General features: G+C 33.4%; 1 non-coding gene across 1 annotated transcript; it reads right to left on the bottom strand.

Annotated features, from left to right (window-relative positions):
- Positions 1–16440: 16440 nt before the first annotated feature.
- Positions 16441–16546, bottom strand: LOC121218872 (small nucleolar RNA R71). The gene has a single exon (XR_005915353.1). It is a non-coding gene; the product is annotated as a small nucleolar RNA R71 (small nucleolar RNA).
- Between the last annotated feature and the right edge of the window lie 6685 nt (positions 16547–23231).

Raw genomic sequence — 23231 nt, 5'->3', positions numbered from 1 at the left:
CTCGATATGTGAGAATATGTAAGACCATATCTAGGATATGGCATTGTAAAAGCTATATGTGCTATTGCTGAATGGACACTATTTTGTTAATCTTGTTCAAGAAATTATTTTGGTTAAGTTTCGACATTCGAAAGTTTGAAAGAATTTTTTATGAATGTTGATAATTTTGGATATACGAGTTATGCGCTAGAATAAATCTCATGCCAGTGTATTATATTAGGCTTTATGCCTATTCGACTGTATACGGGTAACGTTAACTATGATTGAATGTGCTAAATGAACTAAATGTTCAGGTACGTGGAAGTTGACTTTTCTTTTGGAAATGAATTTAGTTGAATATTGAGACGTGATAAAGTTATAAAGGATATTTATTGGGATGTTTGAGTATATGTGTACTTTCGGCTAGGTTACAGCTTATTCATGAATGAATATGTGGGTTGACGATGTGAATTATACATGTTAATATGTGCCTAATATGTGTTTGAAATGCATTTGTGAATTAAATTAAGTGATTATTGCTTATGAAATCAAGAAAATGAGATATATGTGCATACTTGTAGAAATGTTTATGTATTTGTTTTAAGATAAGAAAATGATTCTATAGATCGATGCGAAATCAGTAATGAATTACAATTGCTATCGATGAGCTAATGTTTTATGGATATAATTCAATAAGAGGACGTTATCCTAAACTATGCATCAGTAGAAATTTTCGAGGACGAAAATCCCTAAAGGGGAGGAGAGTTGTGACACCCTAATTTGACCCTAGTCGAAAGTGGTTTTGGAACCCCAAAACCGAGTCACAAAATAATCAGATGTTATATTCTGTGCTTATTGAATGTGGAATTTGTATGTGCGAATATTTCGTGCCTTGATTTTTATCAAAGCGGTGTTAATTTATAAGAAAGGACCCATGTGATAAGACTTGAAAATGTGATAGGTGAAATTTAAAGTGGCCAAATAATGCATGAGTTATTGACATGAGGGACTTGCATGTCAAATGGACCACTTTTAATTAGTGGCCGGCCATAATGATAGTTGATAGATATTATATGCATTTTATTTTAGCATGATAATAGTTAATGGCTTTATATTATGGAAGAAAGAATAATTAAAAGAAAGGGGGAATAAAATAAGAAAGCAAGAGAAAGTCTTCATCTTCTTTCTTTTCTTGAAGTGCCGTGAGCTAGGGAAGGAGGGGAGACTTCATTGTTTTTGGGTTCTAGCCGAAACTAAAGAAAGAAAAAGGGGAAAGTGTTTTGGGAATGTTCGGTCTTTTGGAGGCCAATTTCTAAGGTAATTTCATTGTAATTTTGTTAAATTTTGATGAATACGAGCTTCACTTCTTTATCTAGCCGAAACCCATTTGCTAATTTTGGTCTAAGTGGCGTATTAAGTTCGGTTCATGTGTTTTTGAGCTAGGGATTTGTTTTTAAAGTTAAAAGTTGCTGGATAAGTGTTGGATGGACTTGATAATGTTAAAATTATTGAGTGTGTAAAGTTATAAGTTTAGTTTATGATTGGGAGCTTAAATTTAGCTCAAATTTAACTCAATTTCTTATATTAAGCATTTCGGCTATGGTGTGGATTGCATAAAATTTGAAGTATTTGATGTTTGAGAGTTCTAAATAGTTAATTATTAAGTAAGGCTTAGTAATTTTGTGTTAAAGATGAATTTCAATACTAAAAGTGGTATTCGGCTATGTGGCATTGTGTTAAATTTTGGATGTTGTTTTTTTTAATTTTAAATTGACTATTAAGTAAGCTTTAAGGTTGTTAAATGGTAAAAAGAGACTTGAGAGTGATGTTTAGGTAGCTTTCGGCCTTATAGTGAATTATGATTGTTAAAGGATGGACTTAAGTTGTGTATATGGGATTTAACCTTGCCGATTATGTGTTAACAAGGTGAAAATGGTTATGTTGCGTTAATAGAGTGCCGAATATGAATTTGGTGTTAAGCTATATTTGAATACTTGGTTGAATGATTTTTGATATACCCGAAATAAGGTGCATGAATTATGGATTAGTAATGATTTGAATTTGTTTAAATCTAGCTCAAGAACAAAGGACACCAACTTCGGATAGGGGAAAAGAGAAAGTAGTTGAATAGCCGATTTGTACTAAGTCGATCAAATTCAAGGTAAGTTCTTAAGTATTTGAGTTTGATTCCTTTGTAAGTTTTAAGTGTTTAAACGTTGAGTAAATTCAATTATAATAGGACATGATGAGTTGATTTAATAAGATATGATGTGGCCATGATATGTTCTAAGCTCAAATGGTAAGTTCTTAAGTGTTTGAGCTTGGGAATTTAAGGGTAATTTGAAATAGTCTGCTTCGGACAGCAGCAGTAACGTGACTTTAGAAAATCACAATAAATTTATGGACTTGAATTAGAGGCTGAATGAGACATGAAATTAAAGCTTAATGAGTCTAGTTTCTTATAAAAGAAACCATGTAAGCAAAGGAATTTCCGATAATGAGATATTTAAAGTTGTGTGAGACGGTGTCAGAATGACTCCAAAATCCCCTGTTCTGTTTTTAGAAAATCATTATAAATTGTACAAAAATGGCTATAAGATAAAATTTATATGCTTAGACTCCTTAATGAGTCTAGTTTCAAATGAAATCAAATACAACACATTTTGAATTCTGTAGAATGAGAAATCTGATTCGTAGTGAAGAGTGGTCAGATTAGTCAAACAGTGAACCAGGGGAAACTTTAAGAAAAATCTGGTATTGATTGACCAAACCTAAAATTCTGGAAATTTTATGGATGGAAGATATACGAGTCTATATTCAGGAAAAATTAACGGAAAGTGATTTGGAGTTTTGTAGCTCCAGTTATAAATGACTTAGTGACTATTGCTCAGGAAAAACAGCTTGTGCTGAATTTGAGATTGTGTTGTAAACCTTGATAAACTTGTTCTAGTTGCTCATAAGCTATTGATTAAACCCATGCGTGAATTCTAAATTGTGATATTGGAAAATGATAGATGTAGATTCAGCCAAGACAGTGTATATATGTGATAAGGCCTAATGGCCGATGTGATGAATGTGAAAGTGTATATGTGTGATAAGGCCTAATAGCCGATGTGATGAATGTGAAAGTGTATATGTGTGATAAGGCCTAATAGCCGATGTGATGAATGTGAAAGTGTATATGTGTGATAAGGCCTAAGAGCCGATGTGATGAATGTGAAAGTGTATATATGTGATAAGGCCTAATAGCCGATGTGATGAATGTGAAAGTGTATATATGTGAGAAGGCCTAATCGCCGATGTGATGAATGTGAAAGTGTATATATGTAATAAGGCCTAATGGCCGATGTGATGAATGTGAAAGTGTATATATGTGATAAGGCCTAATGGCCGATGTGATGAATGTGAAAGTGTATATATGTGACAGGGCCGAGTGGCCAACGTGATGGATGTGAAAGTGCATAAATGTGATAAGTCCCGAAGGGCATTTGTGTCAGTACTATATCCGGGTTAAAACCCCGCAGGATTTATGCGAGAATATTATCACTGATTAATGTCCGTAAGCTTCGTGCGCGTACTATATCCGAGCTCTAAAGACCCGATGACTACGTGTGGGAATTTTGTCCGGGTAAGACCCGATAACTTCGTGTGGAGATTATGTCCGGGTAAGACTTCGTAATAAGAATTGCTTATAAATATATTCAATGCGAAAGGTTAAACAGGTATGTACTCCAAGTTATATGTGAGCTTGATTTGCACTAAATCATAAGGTAGTTATGTGATGCATACGAGAGCAATCTATGAGACTATTCCTATGATTATGTGACATCGGATCAGTGTGAGAGGTGATGTGAAATCATACGATATATCTATGTCACATGAGCTCACTTTTATGTGAAAGTTTATCTGCCTATTGTATATGATGAGATGTGCATATTCGGTAAAGGGATGGTGTGCCCGAAGGAAGAGTGAAATAAAAATACGAACAACTATGTTATAATTTGATTGTTATCTGTTGACACTGCTTAAAACTTACTAAGCATTGTAATACTTACTCCGTTTACTCTGTTTCCTCTGTTTTATAGATCTCATTGCGAAGCTACAGGCTCGGGGATCGTCAGCAACTAGCCACACTATCACTATCCACTGTTTGGTACTGCTATGTTTTGGATTATCTTATGGCATGTATAAAATAGACTAGTGGCGGAAGAATATTTTGGTTAATGTATGTAGCCATGCGAAAATGGCTTATATATGTTTGAGCATAATGTTATAATCATTTGGTATGGAATGGTTAATCACTATCATAATTTGTGCTATTTATGCTAAAAGGGCTAGTTGAATCATGGAAACTATGAAATAGGTAAAGTCTACCTTAAAGGCAGATGCTGGCAGCAGCAGTGATGTAGATTTGGAAAATCACTAAAATAGTAGGATTGGAATTAAATAATGAATAAATTATGTAAACGAACCTTGATGAATCTATTTTCATAGGAAAGTAACGAAACGATCATATGGGCAGTATGTTAAGAGATATTCAGCTTCTCGTGAGACAGGGCCAGAACGGTTTCTGGATTCCCTTTTCCGACTTTGGAAATTCATTATAAATTAACCAGAGATAATTAGGAGTCATGCCATATATGTATAGATTCCTCTCTGAGTCTAATTTCTATAGAAACAAACGGCATCAGTATTGAAGCTTTGTGCAGGGAGATATCCAAGTCGAAATGCGCAAAGGTCAGTGTAGTCGATCCCTGTAACATGGGAGACTTTGACTAATAAACTGTACTAATTGGCCCGACCAAAAATTCTAGAAAAAAATATGTAGATGGGCATATGAGTTTAGTTTCAGGGAAAAATTACGAAACTGATTTTCGAGTTGTTAAACTCAAGATATGATTTTTAAGGTGACAGTGTCGCAGTTAGCCAACTGCCTGGAAAATTTTAAAATGGACTGCGATAGTAAGCGAATTTAGTCTGTGAACCCCTCGTGTCCGACTCCGGCAACGGTCTCAGGTACGGGGTGTTACACTCACTGTAACACTGATCTCTAGTGACATGTCACTTGTATCCACTTCTATTTCTAAGTTCAACCAGGAATCTACACTTAACACTTTATTATGAACACTTTATCACTTGAATAGTTCATGAATAATTTTCCTTCCACATTCAATATTAATTCACATATCAAATATAATTCACAATTTATAAAATATAACTATTATTTACACATAACTTACTTTGATGCAACAATATAAAAATTTAGCAATTTAGTCTTTAGGCTTTTCTTTTCTCTGGTCAAGGTCGATTCCACTTCTTTCTTGATCTATAATAACACATTTGACTTATTTAGTACTCACATTTATCAAAATAGTCCTTGACTCAAACTTTGGAAAAATTACAATTTTACCCCTACACTTTAGCATATTTACACTTTTGCCCCAAAGCTCGTAAATTAAACTTCATCCCTTATTCTTATGTATTATGACATGCTGAACATTTTTCCCTTCTATGGAAACATCAAATTCCCACTCTAACACTTACTTATGAACATTTAGCATTTTTATCGATTATGTCGTTTTAATCGTTTTCACTCAAAATCGCTTAGCAAAAGTTACTTAACATAATTTCTAGCTTCATATTTATGGAGCTTGGAAGCTTGAAAACCCTAAAAATGGCTTCCCCCCTTGTTGATTTCGTCCAAATGAAGAAGATGAGCACAATTTGCCATCTTTTTCCCTTTTAATTCATTTTAATTACTAGATTACCAAATTGCCCTAAACTTAAAAATTTCCTATTTCACTTATCTCATGCCCATTTTTGTCAACCAACTTAACCAATGGTCTAATTACCATATAAGGACCTCCAATTTAAAGTTTCATAACAATTGAACACCTCTAACATGTAGAACTCAAGTTTTGCACTTTTTACAATTTAGTCCTTTTGACTAAATTGAGTGCCCAAACGTCGAAATTTTCGAACGAAATTTTCACAAAATCATTCCGTGAAATTGTAGACCATAAAAATATAATAAAGATAAATTTTTCCTTGTCAGATTTGTGGTCCCAAAACCACTGCTCTGACTAGGCCCAAAATCGGGATGTTACAATGCCATTCTATTCGTCTGTGGTTGTCCCTTTCCTTGAATTTACCTTTTTGTTTTGCTTTAATGACCGACAATTCTTTTTGCAGGTCATAACTATTGGTGATTGGCGAGGCCATATACCCACACAGTTGTTTTCCTTGATATTCAACATTTGTTTTTTGAAAGAATTTTGAAGATTGCATCTCATAATTGTTTCCTATGAGGCCTATGTCCTTTTCATTGATCAGATATGGCTTTTCAAGAGAACTTTGTAATGCGCTTGGCAGAGAATTTAAGAAAAAATATTGTATTATGCTACTGAAGTTCTATCTCTATAGGCTTTTAAGTTCATTCATTGGCATGCTAATAATTCCTTTAGCTTATTCTTGGAAGAATTGAACATTCCATAGTGGTTGTAAATCGATGCTTGTACACGTGATTGTTCGATTTGACTGAAACCTACTAGATAATCGTAAGTTCTGCCAGTATGTATTTTCCACTCTTTTCAATATCTAGGGAACTCCCAGATATATAGACTTCATGGGTGCTTGGTTTAGGACTAGAGATGCGAAAAGAATGGCCAATTTAAACTCATCCTTCAGGATTGTTGGTTTTTTTTTTGTTCTCTGAACTTTTGAATCGATAGACATTCCTCTATTAACTCAGTCCAAACTACCATCATCTCTGTTGGTCGGTCTAGATTATAATGTTCTTGTGGTTAAGCTTTGTCAATATTACCTCGGATTTCAGGAATGATGAGTTCTTGAGCTATTTGATTCTTCGACTCATTGTCCATTTCCTCTGTTAACTTTATATCTTCTCTCTCCAAAGTTTTGTTTAATTCGTCTAAATATTTTTCTATCGACTGAAGTGGATAATAGTCTAAAGTTTTTCCTTCTTCACAAGCACCTATGATGACATTCTTCTCTCTGTGCAATTTGGGACTTGGCACCTCTTGGTACCTTTCTGGTGGCATGTCATTATGATCGTTATCATCTTAGGGAGGAGCTAGGGTTTCACCTTAGAGTTGACTTAATTTGATCATTAGTAATCGTTGATTCTCCTGTATCTCCCAATCTTCACAGACTCCTTCTTTGTAAATATCTTCGTCATAATCGAAGTATTCATTGGACCACATATAATAGAAGTCATCCATGACTTTGTGCTAACTGATGTTTTTGTGTATAAGGTTCCTAAAATTAAACAAATATTAGAAGTATTAATTAACAAAATAAATTGAAAGACATAACTATAGCCTACAAGTTTCCTAATTATTCTTTAACATGCAAAAATTAAAATCAATCTAGTGACGTTGCCTCCGCGGCAACGGCGCCAACAACTTGACCACCTCCAGACATACTAACGTCCAGAGTATGAATACTACGACAAAAATATAGAAAGACAAGGTGGTATTCGCAAGTATATGGGTCGTGTTGTAATATAGTTTTACAATGAAGTACATGAGTACTTCGAGGATTGTACCCAAGGGAGGCAAGTGCTAGATCAATTTTAACCTAAACACTAAAAGATCTAACTAGTACATTCAATTTAGTTATAGTATAAAGAATATAAAATAAAGGATTTTTGGGGGTTTTATAATAATAATAAAGACAAAATAACATAAAAGATAAAATTCAAGAGATTAGAAAGGAAGAATAAATCAGGTCTGATTATGGGTGATTAGCTTGCTTCGGTAAGCTCCATCAACTGTCATTTTGGGTTTCTCGTCAATCAACTAGTCACTACCTTAGTAGGATATTCTGATCTTCCACTAACATAATGAGTTAGCAAGAACTATTTGTCTTCAAACCTCACAGGCTAGACTGGTTTGGGGTTAAGGTGTTTATTGATGGGTAATAACAATTTTCGAGTTAATTCCCCACTTTGATGACTTTCTGGGGTGGTCAAGCCTAGGGTTTGTTTCACATTCTCCCTTTCCCTCACGTTCTCCCTTTCCCAAGTAGCTAATTCATTTACTAACCTTACAAAATAGTTAGCCTATCTTACCTCCAGTCGCTAATCCCCATACAAGGATTAGTTCCTCATGGTGTTCATAAACAATATATAATCGATGTAAAAAGAAAGCATGCTAATTAAATCGACAAGATATAGTAAATATAAGAGCTTGATTTTATTGAGATTAAGTGCCAACCCACAGTGTTGAATGTTCCACAGTTCAGATCTCTTGAAATCAACAAGAACAACTAAATAAAACTAAAACCTAAAAATGAAAGAAAATACTAAACGAAAGTTTACACAGAGAATCTAAACTAAAGGAATGATGTCCATAACAGGTGAAAAATAAGCCTATTTATAACCTTCAGGTAATCATCGTCCTTAACCCTAGGTTAGCTGATGTTCCAGAGCTTTAAATTTTGATTGTGCAGACCAAAATGCCTCTGCTTCGTGTTTAGTTTTCATCACAGAGTTGATGTCGCGACACACCAAGACCTGTGTCGCGACATTGAAGGCAAACTTGAGTTTTCTTCATTTTGTTCCCAATGTTGTGACATCGAGTCATCCATGTTGTGACATAGCGACTAATATTCATTTAGTGCACCTTCAAATGGTCTCCTACACACTCACAAAGTACAATAGCTCACCCTTAGGCTTAGTCAGCCCCTAACATCAATAAAAGGCTCAATTTGCACATTTTATTAAATTTAAATAAAACTATGAAAACTTAACTAGAACATAATGAAAATACTTGTATTAAAGCTCCTTAAATGTGTAAACCAGTTTAATTTGCTACACCAAATTCCGGTAGATCAATCGCCAGTTCTGTTTTTGAAAAAGAATGATGGTAGTTTGAATATGTGAATCAACTATAATGTAACACCCCTGACTCGTCTCTGTCATCAGATCAGGGTTATAGAGCATTATTGTACAAAACATAATATTTAACATCGACACTGAATCAACATGCAATTTATTTATTAACATTTGCTAACATAATTAAATTATAGCATAATTACTTTTTCGGCCTAAAATCGAACCTAAGAGACCTTAAAAACAAATTAGAAATTTTAGGCCAAACTTGAGAATTTTCAAAATAGGGGTCTAACGGCCGTGTGGCCAAGCCGTGTGACATAGCCCAGGCCATGTGGGCATTCGAACTATGGGACACACGGCCGTGTCCCAGCCTGTGTGTCAAACTATGTAACTCATTGACTTGGATCACACGGTCGTGTCGTAAGCCATGTGTCAGACTGTGTGAAACCTGCACCTAAATTAATATGACACATGACGGTGTCAAGTGGCAGTGTGTGGCAAGCAGTCGTGTGATAGCCCGTATCCTAGGCTGTGTACAGTAAAAAGTGCCCCTAAAATAAGTCATTTCAAATTCAATTACTTGCATACCAATGCACACCATATCTAACCTATTTCACATGGTTAGAAGTACTTTCAAAGCATCAAAAACATGTTAAATTCTCATCCAACCTATGACTAACCAATACGTCATCAATAGACTCTCCAATTCACACTCCACAATCATTCATGAACTAAATTACAATATCATATCTCAATCATATATCATGAATACCAAAAGACCATTTCTTTTCAAATTATACCATCAAAACTTACCACTTTAGATAGGTAAAATTAAAATGACCATATCCATAAAAGTTTAAACCTATACAAGCCAAATCAAACTATATATATACTACTAGATGCAAGAAGAGGCAAAATACACCATGTGATCAAACTAGATAAGCACCTATTACATTCCAAAGCACATATATCATTTAATCACTTCAATGAACCAAATAGATAGCAATCAACCATTTCTTTCCTAATTCCAAACGACCATGCACAATCAGTAACAAAAGATATTAAAACATACCAAAGCTTGACACAACCCAAGGCATACCAATTTAACATAAAACTCTATACATGCCATTTATAACCATAGGTTAAAACATTCAAAACCCACCAAAACGGATCGATGGATAGTGTGATCGTGCTCTGACAATGTTCCTAACTGACCAAGCTTTTCGATGACCTACAAAGAAGTGAAATAACTAACATAAGAATTAAGCTTAGTAAGCTTGTATAACATGTACTTAGTCTTACCGAACATAAAATATTTAATCCGTTCAAACATGAATTCATTTATATGCCAATTGCACATCTTTCATTTCTATACCATTTCTATACACACACATTTCAAAGGTTAGCAAATGAATCAATAAGACATATAAATACAACCAATCTTGAACGTGCGTAATAAGCTTTGTCTTCCAAATTCCATTCAACAATTAATTCACCATCATCAAATCCTATATCAATTCTTCACAACATTAATTTTCAATTTACAAATTATAACCATGTAACCTTCCATACATATATTCATATTCACTCCATTAATCCTTGATTACCTAATGTACCTAATGAAATAACATCGAATACTTAGAAAATACTAATATACACATTTTACTCTCTAAACCCACCACAAACATAACTAATTATAACATATTTAAATACTCATGAAACATATAACTACAACAATGTCTTTATATTCATCACCAAACTATACTAGTCAAACATTCATCTCATATTCCTAATTGTGATACATATCTCACCTGATACATCTTATGTGAATAGCGAACGATTGACGGATGAGATACTAACCTTTTTGTTTATAATCTTTTTGACCTTTTCATTTATATCATTTTCAAACTTCTTCAATGGATCATTTACACAACATCAACATGGATCAATATGTTATTGGCACCCGGTGCCGACGGATAAGCCATAACAAAGTTTTGTGCCTAGCACTAGTCGGATAAACCGATGATAGGTGTGCTCTTCACTAGTCGAATAAACTGATGATACCAAATGTGCGCCCACCACTAGTTGAATAAACCGATAATGTTTTGCACCCAGTGCTAGTCAGATAAACCGACGATATCAAATGTGTTGCCACCACTAGTCGGATAAACCAACAATGAGTTGCGCCCAGTGCTAGTCAGATAAACCGACATGAGTTGCGCCCAGTGCTAGTTGGATAAACTGACAAATACATACATAATTACATCCTTCCACAATTCTTCAATTCATAATTTAAATCCTTTACATTAATCTTCTATATTAAATTTCTATAATCCACTCCATAATCATTTTCATATATATATTTCCATAACATTACATTTAAAGTACTAATCATTTGAATACATATAATTGACTATCAAACTAACTAGTAATCAAACTAAATAAATAAATAATGTTTGAGTTTAAGGAATACGAAGTTACGTGAACTCAAAAATGACTTTTAACATGAATCGACTATTATTCCCCTAATTTGTGTTCGTTTGAGTTGTTTCTTGATCTAGATAAATATTTTTATTCAATTAATCTCATTCCAGCATTTAAAATAATTCAAGCCTATAACCCTTATCTTTATGAATTTACTAAATTACCCCTAATGTTTTAGGATTTTTGCAATTTAGTCCTAAATCCCGAAATTCATGAATTATCCACATTTAATCGAAATACCAGCTAGCCCAATTTCATGTGATTTATAATCAGCCTATATCAGTTATCAATTCCCAATATTTACATGAAAATTTACTATTTTAACAAATTAATCCTTAAACATTAAAATCATTAAAAATCACTTAACAAAATAAGCATATCTAACAATCAAGCTTCTAACAAAACCAATTAGCATCAAAGACATTCAAAATCATCAATGGTAAATCTATAAATGTTTGATGATTTCACAAATTAATCCTCAATTTAGCTAGATATCAAAACAACCATCACAAATACACAAAATTCATAAGAAAAAAATCAAGAAATACTTACATGCTAAGAAAAATAGAAAAATCAGAGCTCCCTCCTTCCTATAATGGTGTTCGACTAAGGAAGTAAAAGAAAGAAGGTGAATCATTTTGGTTGTTTTATTTTATTACTTTAACTTTTGTTTCATTAATAAACATATATTAAATTATATCTTTTCTTTTCTTTTCAATTCCTACATCCACCACTCGGTCACAATTCATTATTATGGTCTAATTCCAACATAAACTCTTGTAACTTTAATAATTTACCAATTAACACCTTTTTAACTAATAAAACTCACTTTTACAACCTTTATGATTTGGTCTTTTTTAATTAATTAACTATTTAAATGATAAAATTTCTTAACCAAACTATATTATGACCTTAATAACACTCGTAAATGTTTAATAAAAAATTACGGGCTTGGTTTATAGAAACGAGGTCCTCATACCTCCTTTTCTGAAACCACTTGACTTTAGGATTTACCACTTGAACCTAATTTTTCGTTCAAATGATATAAATTATCAAATAAAAATTTATTATAATACTATATTGTTAGAGTATGCCCAAAGATCAATCATGGGATGGTTGTAATAACATACTTGATTTATCATGTTTATTAATATAAGGCGTTACCATTATTATTTCAGTTTCTTTTCTATGTGTATAAATAAATTGTTTTATAATAATGTCCTAAGAATAATATGATTATTCTTAAAAGATCCTTAGTCAAGTATTATTGTTAGATAGGAAAGCGATAATGCATTAAGACTAACATGTAGTTGATTGATGATAAAGAGTTATCATTGATATGGAATGTCAGAATCGATGCATGAATATGTGTGTTAGAGAATAACATATTGGATTGACGCATTATGAGTATGTTTCCTGGATTACTATGTAATTGTCACGACATTACTCATAATGATTAATATGTATATGATCCTCAGACTTGAGATCATCATAATCCCAACATCGTGAGTAGTATATTTTGATACAATCAAACATACACCGTAACTGGTTGTTGTATAAAGGCTGATGTTGGATATACCACAATCGATGTAGAGGGATATGGTTGGTCGATATAGAATAAGTCCCTCCTACATAATGGGAGTAATATCTTGGGCCACTTGATTAAGTGAGACTAGAAATGCATGGCCATGCTCAAATAAGTTGATATGAGATGTCATACTTATTTGTATATTGTAGTCTGCTTAAGGTATCAAAGAACATGGAATGGACTATACAAGTGTGACTATTCCATGACTTGTGTCCAATCCAGAGATAAAGGACTTAAGGATTATTACATAAAAGGTTAATCATAAATAAAAAAAGGTTATGTCGAATCATGATCTCTTGTGACTTAGGTAGCAATGATGCATTGCTAGATGCCACTCATTGTTTGTAACATTAGAATCGTTCTAGTATTACTGCTAACGTTACAGGAACCTACAAGTTTACACCCTATAGTTGAAATGAACGGAATAAACCATAGTTGGTATTATTTTTGGGTTTCGCTTGAATTAAATTAATTATAAAATTAATTTAATTCGGTAATCAGATTTCCAACACATTATGTACAAGTTTTTTGTACGCATAATGAGGACATGAATTTGGTTAGCATATGAATTCAAATAAATATATGGTTTACCGAAATTATATTATAATTAATGTAATTATAATTTTCGGTTTAAAATATTATTATATTTATTTAATTCCTAAAAAAACCCTAAAATAATAGGATATAAGAATCCCGTTTTTCTTTATTTTTGGTCTAGCAGCCGTCAAAGAAAAATTACTTTCAAAACCGTTTTGGGGATTTCTTCCGTTCGTAGTCAACTGGGTGGATTACGTAGAGGTCAGAGTCTCGATAGATTGCGGCTTGGTTCGATTGTAGATCAGACTACACATTGTTGAGAAGTTGCTGTCTACTCAGAACAAACATTAGGTAATTTCGTAACCCTTTTCACCCCGATTCGTTCCTCACACATGGATCCGTGGTTAGGGTCGCCGATTATTAAATTTTCCCACTGCGCCGTAGGGGTGCCGGCGATCCAACATATATTTGGCTCATAATTATTAAATTATAATATTTACAAACCCACTCATTAGATTTGTGGCCCCGAAACTACTATTTTCGACACCACTAAAAAATAAACTGTTACATATAGACACTTAGACAAATTAACCATCAAAAACAAGTACCCACTACCATAGATTGATGACATGTTCAACCAACTATGAGGTGCCACAATGTTCTTGAAAATACACTCAAGGTATTATCAACTTAAGGTGAATGAGTCAGATGTTTTGAAGGCAACCTTTAGAACAAGGTATGGGCCCTTTGGTTTAACTAATCCATCTATTGCATTCATGGACTTGATGAATCGAGTGTTCTTATCTCCCGTAATTCAGTGTAATAAATTAAACTAGTTTTTTCACTTTAGGAGCTTGAAAAAAAGCATTTTAGTTATGTTTTAATTATGCTTTCATAAGTTTAGTTAAATTCAATAAAGTGTGTAAGTTGAGTCTTTTATGGACCTTAGGGGTCGAATGAGGCCTAAAAGTGAGCTAATATTCTTTATGAACATGCATGAGACCACTAGAAGATGTGCTAACTCAATACTGGTTGTTGTGTTGCAACACGGAGCATTGGATGTCGCAACATAGGGAACAAAATAGAAGAATTCCAAGACTACCTTTGGTGTCGCGACATACCCCTGAAGATACCTTGAAGATAAGCATACTACCCTTGTTGTCGCGACATGGGACTTGGTGTGTCGCGATGTCACCTCTGTGCAAGAAATAAATACAAGTTAGGGGAATTTTGGTCTGCACATAAAATATCAAGCACGAGGACGGCAACTGACCTAGGTTTAAGGACAACGACCACTCTAAAGTCTATAAATAAGCTCATTTAGCACATGTTATGGACAACTTTTATATTGTATAATGTTCTTCCTAGATTTAGTCTTTATTTTTTTTCTTTTCTTAGGCTTAGGTTTTATTTCAGTTCTTGTTATTTGCTTTTGTGGGAGAAATCAGATTTGTGAAACAAAATCAAACTCTGTGAGGATTTTGTGATTAATTCTAATATAAACTAAGCTTCGTCTAAACTTTATACTCTTGAATTATTATTCATGTTTACTCTTTCTATCAAGTTTATACTGTTTATTAGACCCATGAGGAACTAATCCTCTTGTGGTGGATTAATAAGTGGAGGTAAATTAACTATTTTACAGGGTTCTCTCAACAGATCAGTTGTTCAGGAAAGGAAGATCCTAAAACCCTAGGCCTGACAGCCCTAGGAAGTAATCAAGGTGGGAATTGGCCCAAATTTGGTATCGCCTATCCATGAACACTTTATCACTGAACCGGTCTTGACTGTGAGGTTGAGAGATAAGTAGTTCTTATCCACTCAGTATTTTAGTGGAAGATCAGAATATCCTGTTGGGGTATTGGTTAGTTGATTAAACAAGAAAGCCAGAAACAACAGTTGGTTATGATTACTAAAGTGAGTTAATCACCCATGCCCAGGTTTGATATATATTTTACTATTTGATTTCTCGTGATTTATTTATTTCTATTCTTTCCTTCATTGTTATTTTTAGTTTAGACTACTAAAACCTTTCTTTTTATTCATCGTAATATAATCAATTTAAAGTACTAATTAGATCTTTTTATGATTTGGTTAGAATTAATTTAGTGATCGCCTCCCCTGGGTACGATCCTCAGAGTACTAACCTATTCCATTGCAACTATATTACAACCTGACCCGTATACTTTTGAATACCACCTTTCATATATTTTGTACAGGATTTCTACTCTAGACGTTGATACATCCGGAGACGGTCAAGTTGTTGGCGCCATTGTCAAGGTATATTAATTTTCATTTTTGCATATTAATAGAATAATTAGGAAATTTTTAGGTTATAAATATGATTTATTTTATTGTTTTCTACTAATCCCTTCTCTTTGGGTTTAGTGTATGACTCATAGTAGGGGAACACCTATCGAGCTAGCCACAGATCTAGAAAGAATAACCCAAAGGAATCGTCGAGAACAACAGCAACAATAGCAACAACCAATGCAGAATTCATTACCTAGTAAAGTTAATTTAACATCACAAGAGAATCCATTGCTCGGCAAGGCTAACAATAACAATTTAGAATATCCACCACCACCACAACTACTCGCAACTAATCTCATGGCACATAACGAAAGGACTTTGAAGGAATATGCACTACCGAATCTTGATATGGTTTAAGGAAGTATAATGAGGCCAGCCATTAGGGCGAATAATTTTGAGATCAAGCCAACTATGATCTAGACTATCCAGAATAATTTGCAGTTTTGAGGATCAATAACAGAAGATTCCCAAGTCAACATCTAAAACGGTTCCTCCAACTTTGTGATACCTTCAAGTACAATAGGGTTACTGATGACGCTATTCATCTTCAGTTGTTCCCCTTTCAATTAATTGATAACACCTTTTCTTGGTTAGATTTGCAAGCACCAAGATCAATCACGACATGGGACGAACTCGCAAGGAAATTCTTACAAAAAGTTTTTCCCTATTAGCAAGACGGACCAGCTCAGAAGGGAAATTTCTATGTTTAAACAATTTGAGGGGGAAAGCTTTCATGAAGCATCAGAGTGTTTTAAGATGTTGATTCAGAAATGTCCACACCATGGATTACCTTAGTGGTTACAACTGTAAATTTTCTATAATGGGTTGGATGCGCATTCAAGGTTAGGATTAGATGGAGCAGCAGGAGGTGCCTTAATGAAAAGAACATATGAGGATGCGTACGAACTAATAGAAAATATGGCAATGAACTCGTTCCAGTGGAAAACTGAAAGACACACATATGGCCAGAGACCATCTACGGTCAAAGTTGTCCATGAGGATGACAGATATCAATAGCTAATGGACAAAATCAATTGCATTGAATCCAAAAATAGTGCATCGTCTATATATGGAGGAGACAAACTACTTTTCCACTATATTAACAATCCCACCAGGAATATGAATTGTAATAGCCCGTCTTTAGTGAAATAGGAATAGTGGTTTTGGGACCACAAATCTGATGAGTAAATTATTATTTTATTACTTATTGTCTATGATATGTTATCAAGGTCATAAAAAATTTTGTTAAGAAATTTTGACGTTTGCATGCTTAATTAAGTGAAAAGGACTAAATTGTCAAAGGTGCAAAAGTAGAGTTCTAGTAGCTAAAGGTATCCAATAGCTATGAAAATTTAATGTTATAAGGCTCAAATGGTAAACAGACCATTTATATAGTTACTGGATATTCATGGATTGGTTTTATTGAAATTATGAATATTTTTAAAGGTTAAAAATGTAAATAGGTAAATAAATGTTAAAATAATTAAAACAAAATTCATTCATCTTCCCCAAATGTTGCCTGCATAAAACATTTAGGGTTAGAAAGCCATATTAGGGTTCTTCCATTTGGATACTTTAAGTGCTATCATGTAAGTGAATTTTGAGCTCGTTTTTAATGATTTTTATGTTTTTGGGATCGTTGTAGCTTAATCTAGCTAGCCCAGAGACTAATTTGAAAAAATGTTAAAGGTTTAGGGTTTTTCCATGAACAAGTTTGCAATATTCTTGAATTTTAATGAAAGATTATGAGTCATTGTTGTTAAATAAACAAGTTTTGTAAATGGATTTTTTATGAAAATGTCATTTATGGACTTATTTATAAAAATAGAAAATACCATGGTAAATTTGTGAAATGTTGATTTTTATGGATTGATAGAGGTCCTCAGTGCATTTGGCTAGCATGAAATGTGGATGAAATTGCTTAAATTTCAAATTACGAGCTTAAGGACTAAATTGTAAAGAAGTTAAAATATTAGGGCAAAAGTGTAATTTTGCAAAAGTATGAATTTTGGGCTGAATATAATATTATGAGTTTTAAATGGAATGAATTTGCTTATTTAGATCAAGATAAACCTCATACGAATCTAAATCAAGAAAAAGCTAAAGCCTCATATTAATTTATCTTGCTTCGACGTCTTTGTCATGAGGTAAATTCGTAGGTTTAAATAACATTTTAATGTTATTTTTATCCATATTTCATTATGTTATTTATCATGTAAACAAATGGTGGAAATCCAATGATGTTACGATGATTATTGAGTCTCATTTGAACCTTAGGAATATGTAGATACAAATGACATGTCATTTGGGTTACCATGTTTCGGGTGCTGGTCCTGAATGTTCTACTGATGGCTGAGGTCTGGCATTTGTTGTAGATACTCAATAGCTTGTGTGAGCAGCATCACATAGCTTACATTCTAATTATCAACTTGAGTGAGCAGACCCATTCCGCGACTCGTATGAGCAATGATGTAAAGGAAAAGGAAATGTTATATGTTTAACACACTTTGTGTAAGCTTTCCTGTGTATATGATGTTAATCTAAATGGTTCAATGGACATGAAAACGAAAGGAACAGTAAGTATTTAAATGACTTATGTCATGAATCAATGAATAAGAGTGTAAAGGAACTGTTCAATGAAAGCATTTTTATGTACATGAAATTGATGATTTCAAGTGATGTTGTTCATGTATAATTACCTATCTTATGTTAATTCAAGTCAATTATGAGTTGATGCACTAACATGTGTTGTTGATGATGTTTAGACTTGTGCCAAGCTTATGGTTGGATTGTATCATGTTTAAATTTAAAGTTATGCATTAAAATGGTAAGTTATGTTCATGTTTTACGAACTTACAAAGCATTATATGCCTACGTAGTTTTCTTTCCCATGTTTTATATATATTAGAAGCTCGACCAGTTTGGAAGCTTCGTCAGAGATCTATCACATTATCCAGTGAATATATTGGTAGTTTTTGATGTTTTGGCCTAGGTTATAATGGCATGTATAGGTGGATTTGTGTTTAATGATCTAGTTGACATGTTTGGCATGTATATGTTATTATGGTTGATGTACTTATGGTACTTTTGATGCCTTAATGGTAGGTGTCAATATGGCTAAGTTTTAATGCATAATTTAATGGCCAATACGGTATGTGTTGGAATAGTTTTGATGTGGTCAAAATAGGGTAAGCTTTGAAATGGTATTGATCTTGATGTGTATGTATGAAATGTGGTAATGTTTCCATATTTAGGTAACATATGGTTGAATTCATTTGAGGTGCCTTATTGGCATATTGCTTGGATGAATTTATGGTCTATTGAATTGATTGTTTCATGCATGAATTGGTATGTTTTTGATGTCTTGAATTTGAGTACAAAATGCTTGTAGGTACATATTTGGGTTGGTGATGGAAATGGCTTGAGTTTGGCCAATTTCATGTCCACACAGCCACAGGTGTGTGTCTCAGCCGTGTATGACACACGACCATGCGACACGGTCATGTGTCCTCTGTAGGTTTCAAAGGTTACAAGTTAGGTAGTTACACGGCCTAGCACACGGCCTAGCACACAGGCGTGTGGCTTGGCCATGTGACCCAACTCAGAGTGTTACACGGGCACGGACATGGGCTGGGATAGGGCCGTGTGTCCCTCTTTCGATTGTTACACGGGCTAGGACACGACTGCATGTCTCAGCTGTGTGAGCCACAGTTCAATTTTTTTTCAAAATTTTCTTAAATGTTCCAAATGGTTTTGATTTAGTCCCAAATCATTTCTAAGGCCTTGAAGGCTCGAATAAGGGACGATATACATGTGTTTCTATGATTTATATCATGTTTATGTCCTGGTTTGGTAAAATCTTCTAAATGAGATCAGAATTTCTCAGAACACAAATTCTATTTTTGAAGTATAAAATGTTGTCTAAACTAACATGAAAATCTGAATCAGATGTCGACTTAATCTATTTCTTATACCGATCAATTTAACATCACTTTTCTAACCTTTAGAAATCTATTGCAAAAATGTCGGCTAGTTTTTAACTTAGCTAAAATTGAACTATCATCAATCAACATCAACCATGTGTTCAATGCTCGCAAAGCATCAGCAACAACATTAGCCATTCCTGAATGATAATCGATGATCAAATCATAATCTTTTAGCAACTCAAGCCATCTATGCTGTCGCAAATTCAAATCTTTGTATGACATCAAATACTCAAGGTTTTGTGAACCTTGAAGATATGACATTTTTCTCTGTACAAATGGTGTCACCAAATATTTAAACCAAATACAATAGCTACAAGCTCTAAATCGTGAGTTGGATAATTCTTTTCATGCAATTTCAACTATCAAGAAGCATATGCTATCACTTTGCCTTCTTGCATCAAAACATAGCCTAAACCATTTAATGAAGCATCACTATAAACCACAAACTCCTTACCGGACTCTGGCTAAACTAAGACAGGTGCCTCGGTTAACAAAACTTTCAAACAGTTAAAACTTTACTGACACTTCTTAGACCATTCGAACTTGACATCTTTTTGAAGCAGTTTTATCAACGGCATAGCAATCATTGAAAATCCCTTGATAAATCTTCTATAATATCCAGCTAAAACCAGAAAACTTCTCACTTCAGGAACATTTCTCAAAGGTTTCTAGTCCACCACAGCTAAAATTTTACTTGGATCAACTCTAATATCGTCTACTGATACCACATGTCCCAAAAATCCAACTTCTCGATGCCAGAACTCACATTTGTTAAACTTAGCAAACAATTGTTTTTTGTGTAACATCTACAAAACAATTCTCAAATGTTGGGCATGCTCGTTCACATCTCGTGAATAGATAAGAATGTCATCAATGAACACAACAACAAATCTGTCTAAGTACGGTCTAAATATTCTATTCATCAAGTTCATAAACACAACAGGTGCATTAGTCAAACCAAATGGCATAACAAGAAACTCATAATGTCCGTACCTGGTTCTGAATGCAGTTTTTGGCACATCAGAGTCTTTAACTCGTAACTGATAATAACCAGAAAGAAGATCAATCTTTGAAAATACTGTCGCACCTTTCAACTAGTCAAACAAATCATCGATATGTGGCAATGGATACTTGTTCTTGATCGTTACTTTGTTGAGCTGTCGATAATCATCTATACATAATTTCATTTACTCGTCCTTTTTCTTCACAAACAATAAAAGAGCACCCCAATGAGAAAAGGTGGTGGGCTGAGGAAAGCCCCTATCAGTCCAGTCTTGCAATTGTGCTTTCAAATCTTTTAATTCTATAGGTGTCATTCTATACAGAGCTATCGATATCAGAGATGTTTCAGGCATCAATTCAATAGCAAACTCAACCTCTCTTATCGGCGGTAACCCTGGTAATTCTTCTGGAAAAGCATCTGTGAACTCACACAAAATTGAAACCAATTCTAACTTTAATTCAGAAACCCTAGAATAAAATATATAAGCAAGATACGCTTCACAACCTTTTCTAACATATTTCTGTGTCGTTGTAAACTGGAAAATATATAGGATTTTTCCTATATAATTCATCACCTTTTTACTTAAATTTGTTGTTAAAACCAAGTAATTGTTTAATAAATTAATGAAATATGTGAAAAATATTAAATTAGGACATAGAAATTATTAAAATGTGATTTTATGCCTTATTATATAGTTTTCATGCATAAAATGAATTATTTTATAGTAATTTGAGCATATTATATTTTTAAGCTATAAAGTGGGCCATGCATGATTAAATTAAATAATAAAATATAAAGTTGTATTTAATAATTTATTTTTAAATATTTCATTAATAAATTGGGTTTTAATTAATTGATTAATTAAAGTGGTTAAATTATATTATTTGGTCCTCTAAACTATCTACTATTTTTGGACAAGTTTGAGAATTTTCTTCTAACTACAAAACCGTCCAAATTAGGGACCAAGTCAACCCAAAATTCAGCTGCACATGGATGTCATAAACCATTTTTTGTTTAATTACACAAAGTCCTTTAAGAATTAAAGAAATCAAAGATTTTCCCGAAGATTTGCAGGTGGTTGAGTCTTAGTCTTGAGTTGTTGTGGCACTCAAATTGACCAAAAATCAAGGAAAAATCAGCTACCTTTCCTCAATTAATGGCCGACCACCCTTGGAAGAAATTTCAAAAGATGGACACTTCTATTTTTAGCAAACTAGCTTCATTGCCTCACCTATAAATAAGAGCTCATTTATCACTTTTTCAGTCATTCCTCATCCCATCATCTCTCACTAATTCATCATTCTCTCAACTCTTTTAGCTATCTATCCCCTTCATCATTCTTGCATAAGGATTTTAGCAATTAAGCCTCTTAAAGAACCCTTGGTCGGCCGCCTTGGAGAGCCATCAGCAAATGAGCAATGCAAAGAAGCGAAGGAGCCTCGTCAGTCAGAGTCTTGGGTGACAGCTACTCTGAATTAGGTTTAATTTTTCTTTTCTTTAAATTTAATTTAAAGATGTTTGCTATGTGTTCTTTGTTCTTGTTTACAACAATGATAGCTTAAATTTATTTAAGCGAGGATGATTGTTTTGATTAAATAATATTTATTTGATTCAAGCTTATAATGTTCGTGCCTCAATCAATCATGTTTTCAATTAAAATCAAGTCTGTATTTCGTTCATATGTGATTGGAATGCACCTAAATTAGCTGAGCGATCCTAACCAAAAAATGGTTAATAGACGCATAATTGAAATGTGCATGCTCAATTTAGATCCTAACCCGATTAAATTGTAGGTTGCATATCAACTCTAACCAGGCTCTGTTATATGCATAGTGTTTAGATTTGTGTGATTAATTTGTTTCAGACCTAACACGTCCCTGTTACCTCACACGAATGCTAAGAAACCTTTAGTAAATAAGGATGAGTAAAATGCGTATTTACTAAGCAAAGGATTCTGAAAGGACCTAATGTGGTTTCCAAACTCATGAAAGATCGAGTTGCCATGGAATGTTTTTCCGTATATTATTAAGCATGTTGATAATAAATAGAGTTTAATTAAAGTAATTGTCCTAGTTTATTTATGTTATAATTGTTGCAAATTGTGTTTAATTTTACTAAAGTCTATTTTATTCATATAGTTTGCATACTTAGGATAATTTACATTAGGGATCATTGCGTTTAGTTTATTGTATTTTAATCACCACTTCTCAACTATGTTGTGTTTTTATTTTACCAAATTGTTAATATAATTTTACAAATTAAGTGACTTAGCACAAATACAATCCCTGTGGAGACGATAAATCGATACTTACTTATTACTTGATAACGACTGTGTACACTTACACAAACCCGAGTGTTACAAGTTTTTGGCGCCGTTGCCAGGGATTGGCAACTGTTGTCATAGTCATTTTTTTGTGAAATTATTTATTTTCAATTTGATTTTCTAACATTACTAACTTATTCTTTTTAATTTTTGTGATTTTT

The sequence above is a fragment of the Gossypium hirsutum genome, chromosome D06 (assembly GCF_007990345.1).
Source record: "Gossypium hirsutum isolate 1008001.06 chromosome D06, Gossypium_hirsutum_v2.1, whole genome shotgun sequence".
In the NCBI taxonomy this organism is placed as follows: domain Eukaryota; kingdom Viridiplantae; phylum Streptophyta; class Magnoliopsida; order Malvales; family Malvaceae; genus Gossypium; species Gossypium hirsutum.
This window is presented reverse-complemented; position numbering and strand designations above follow the sequence as displayed.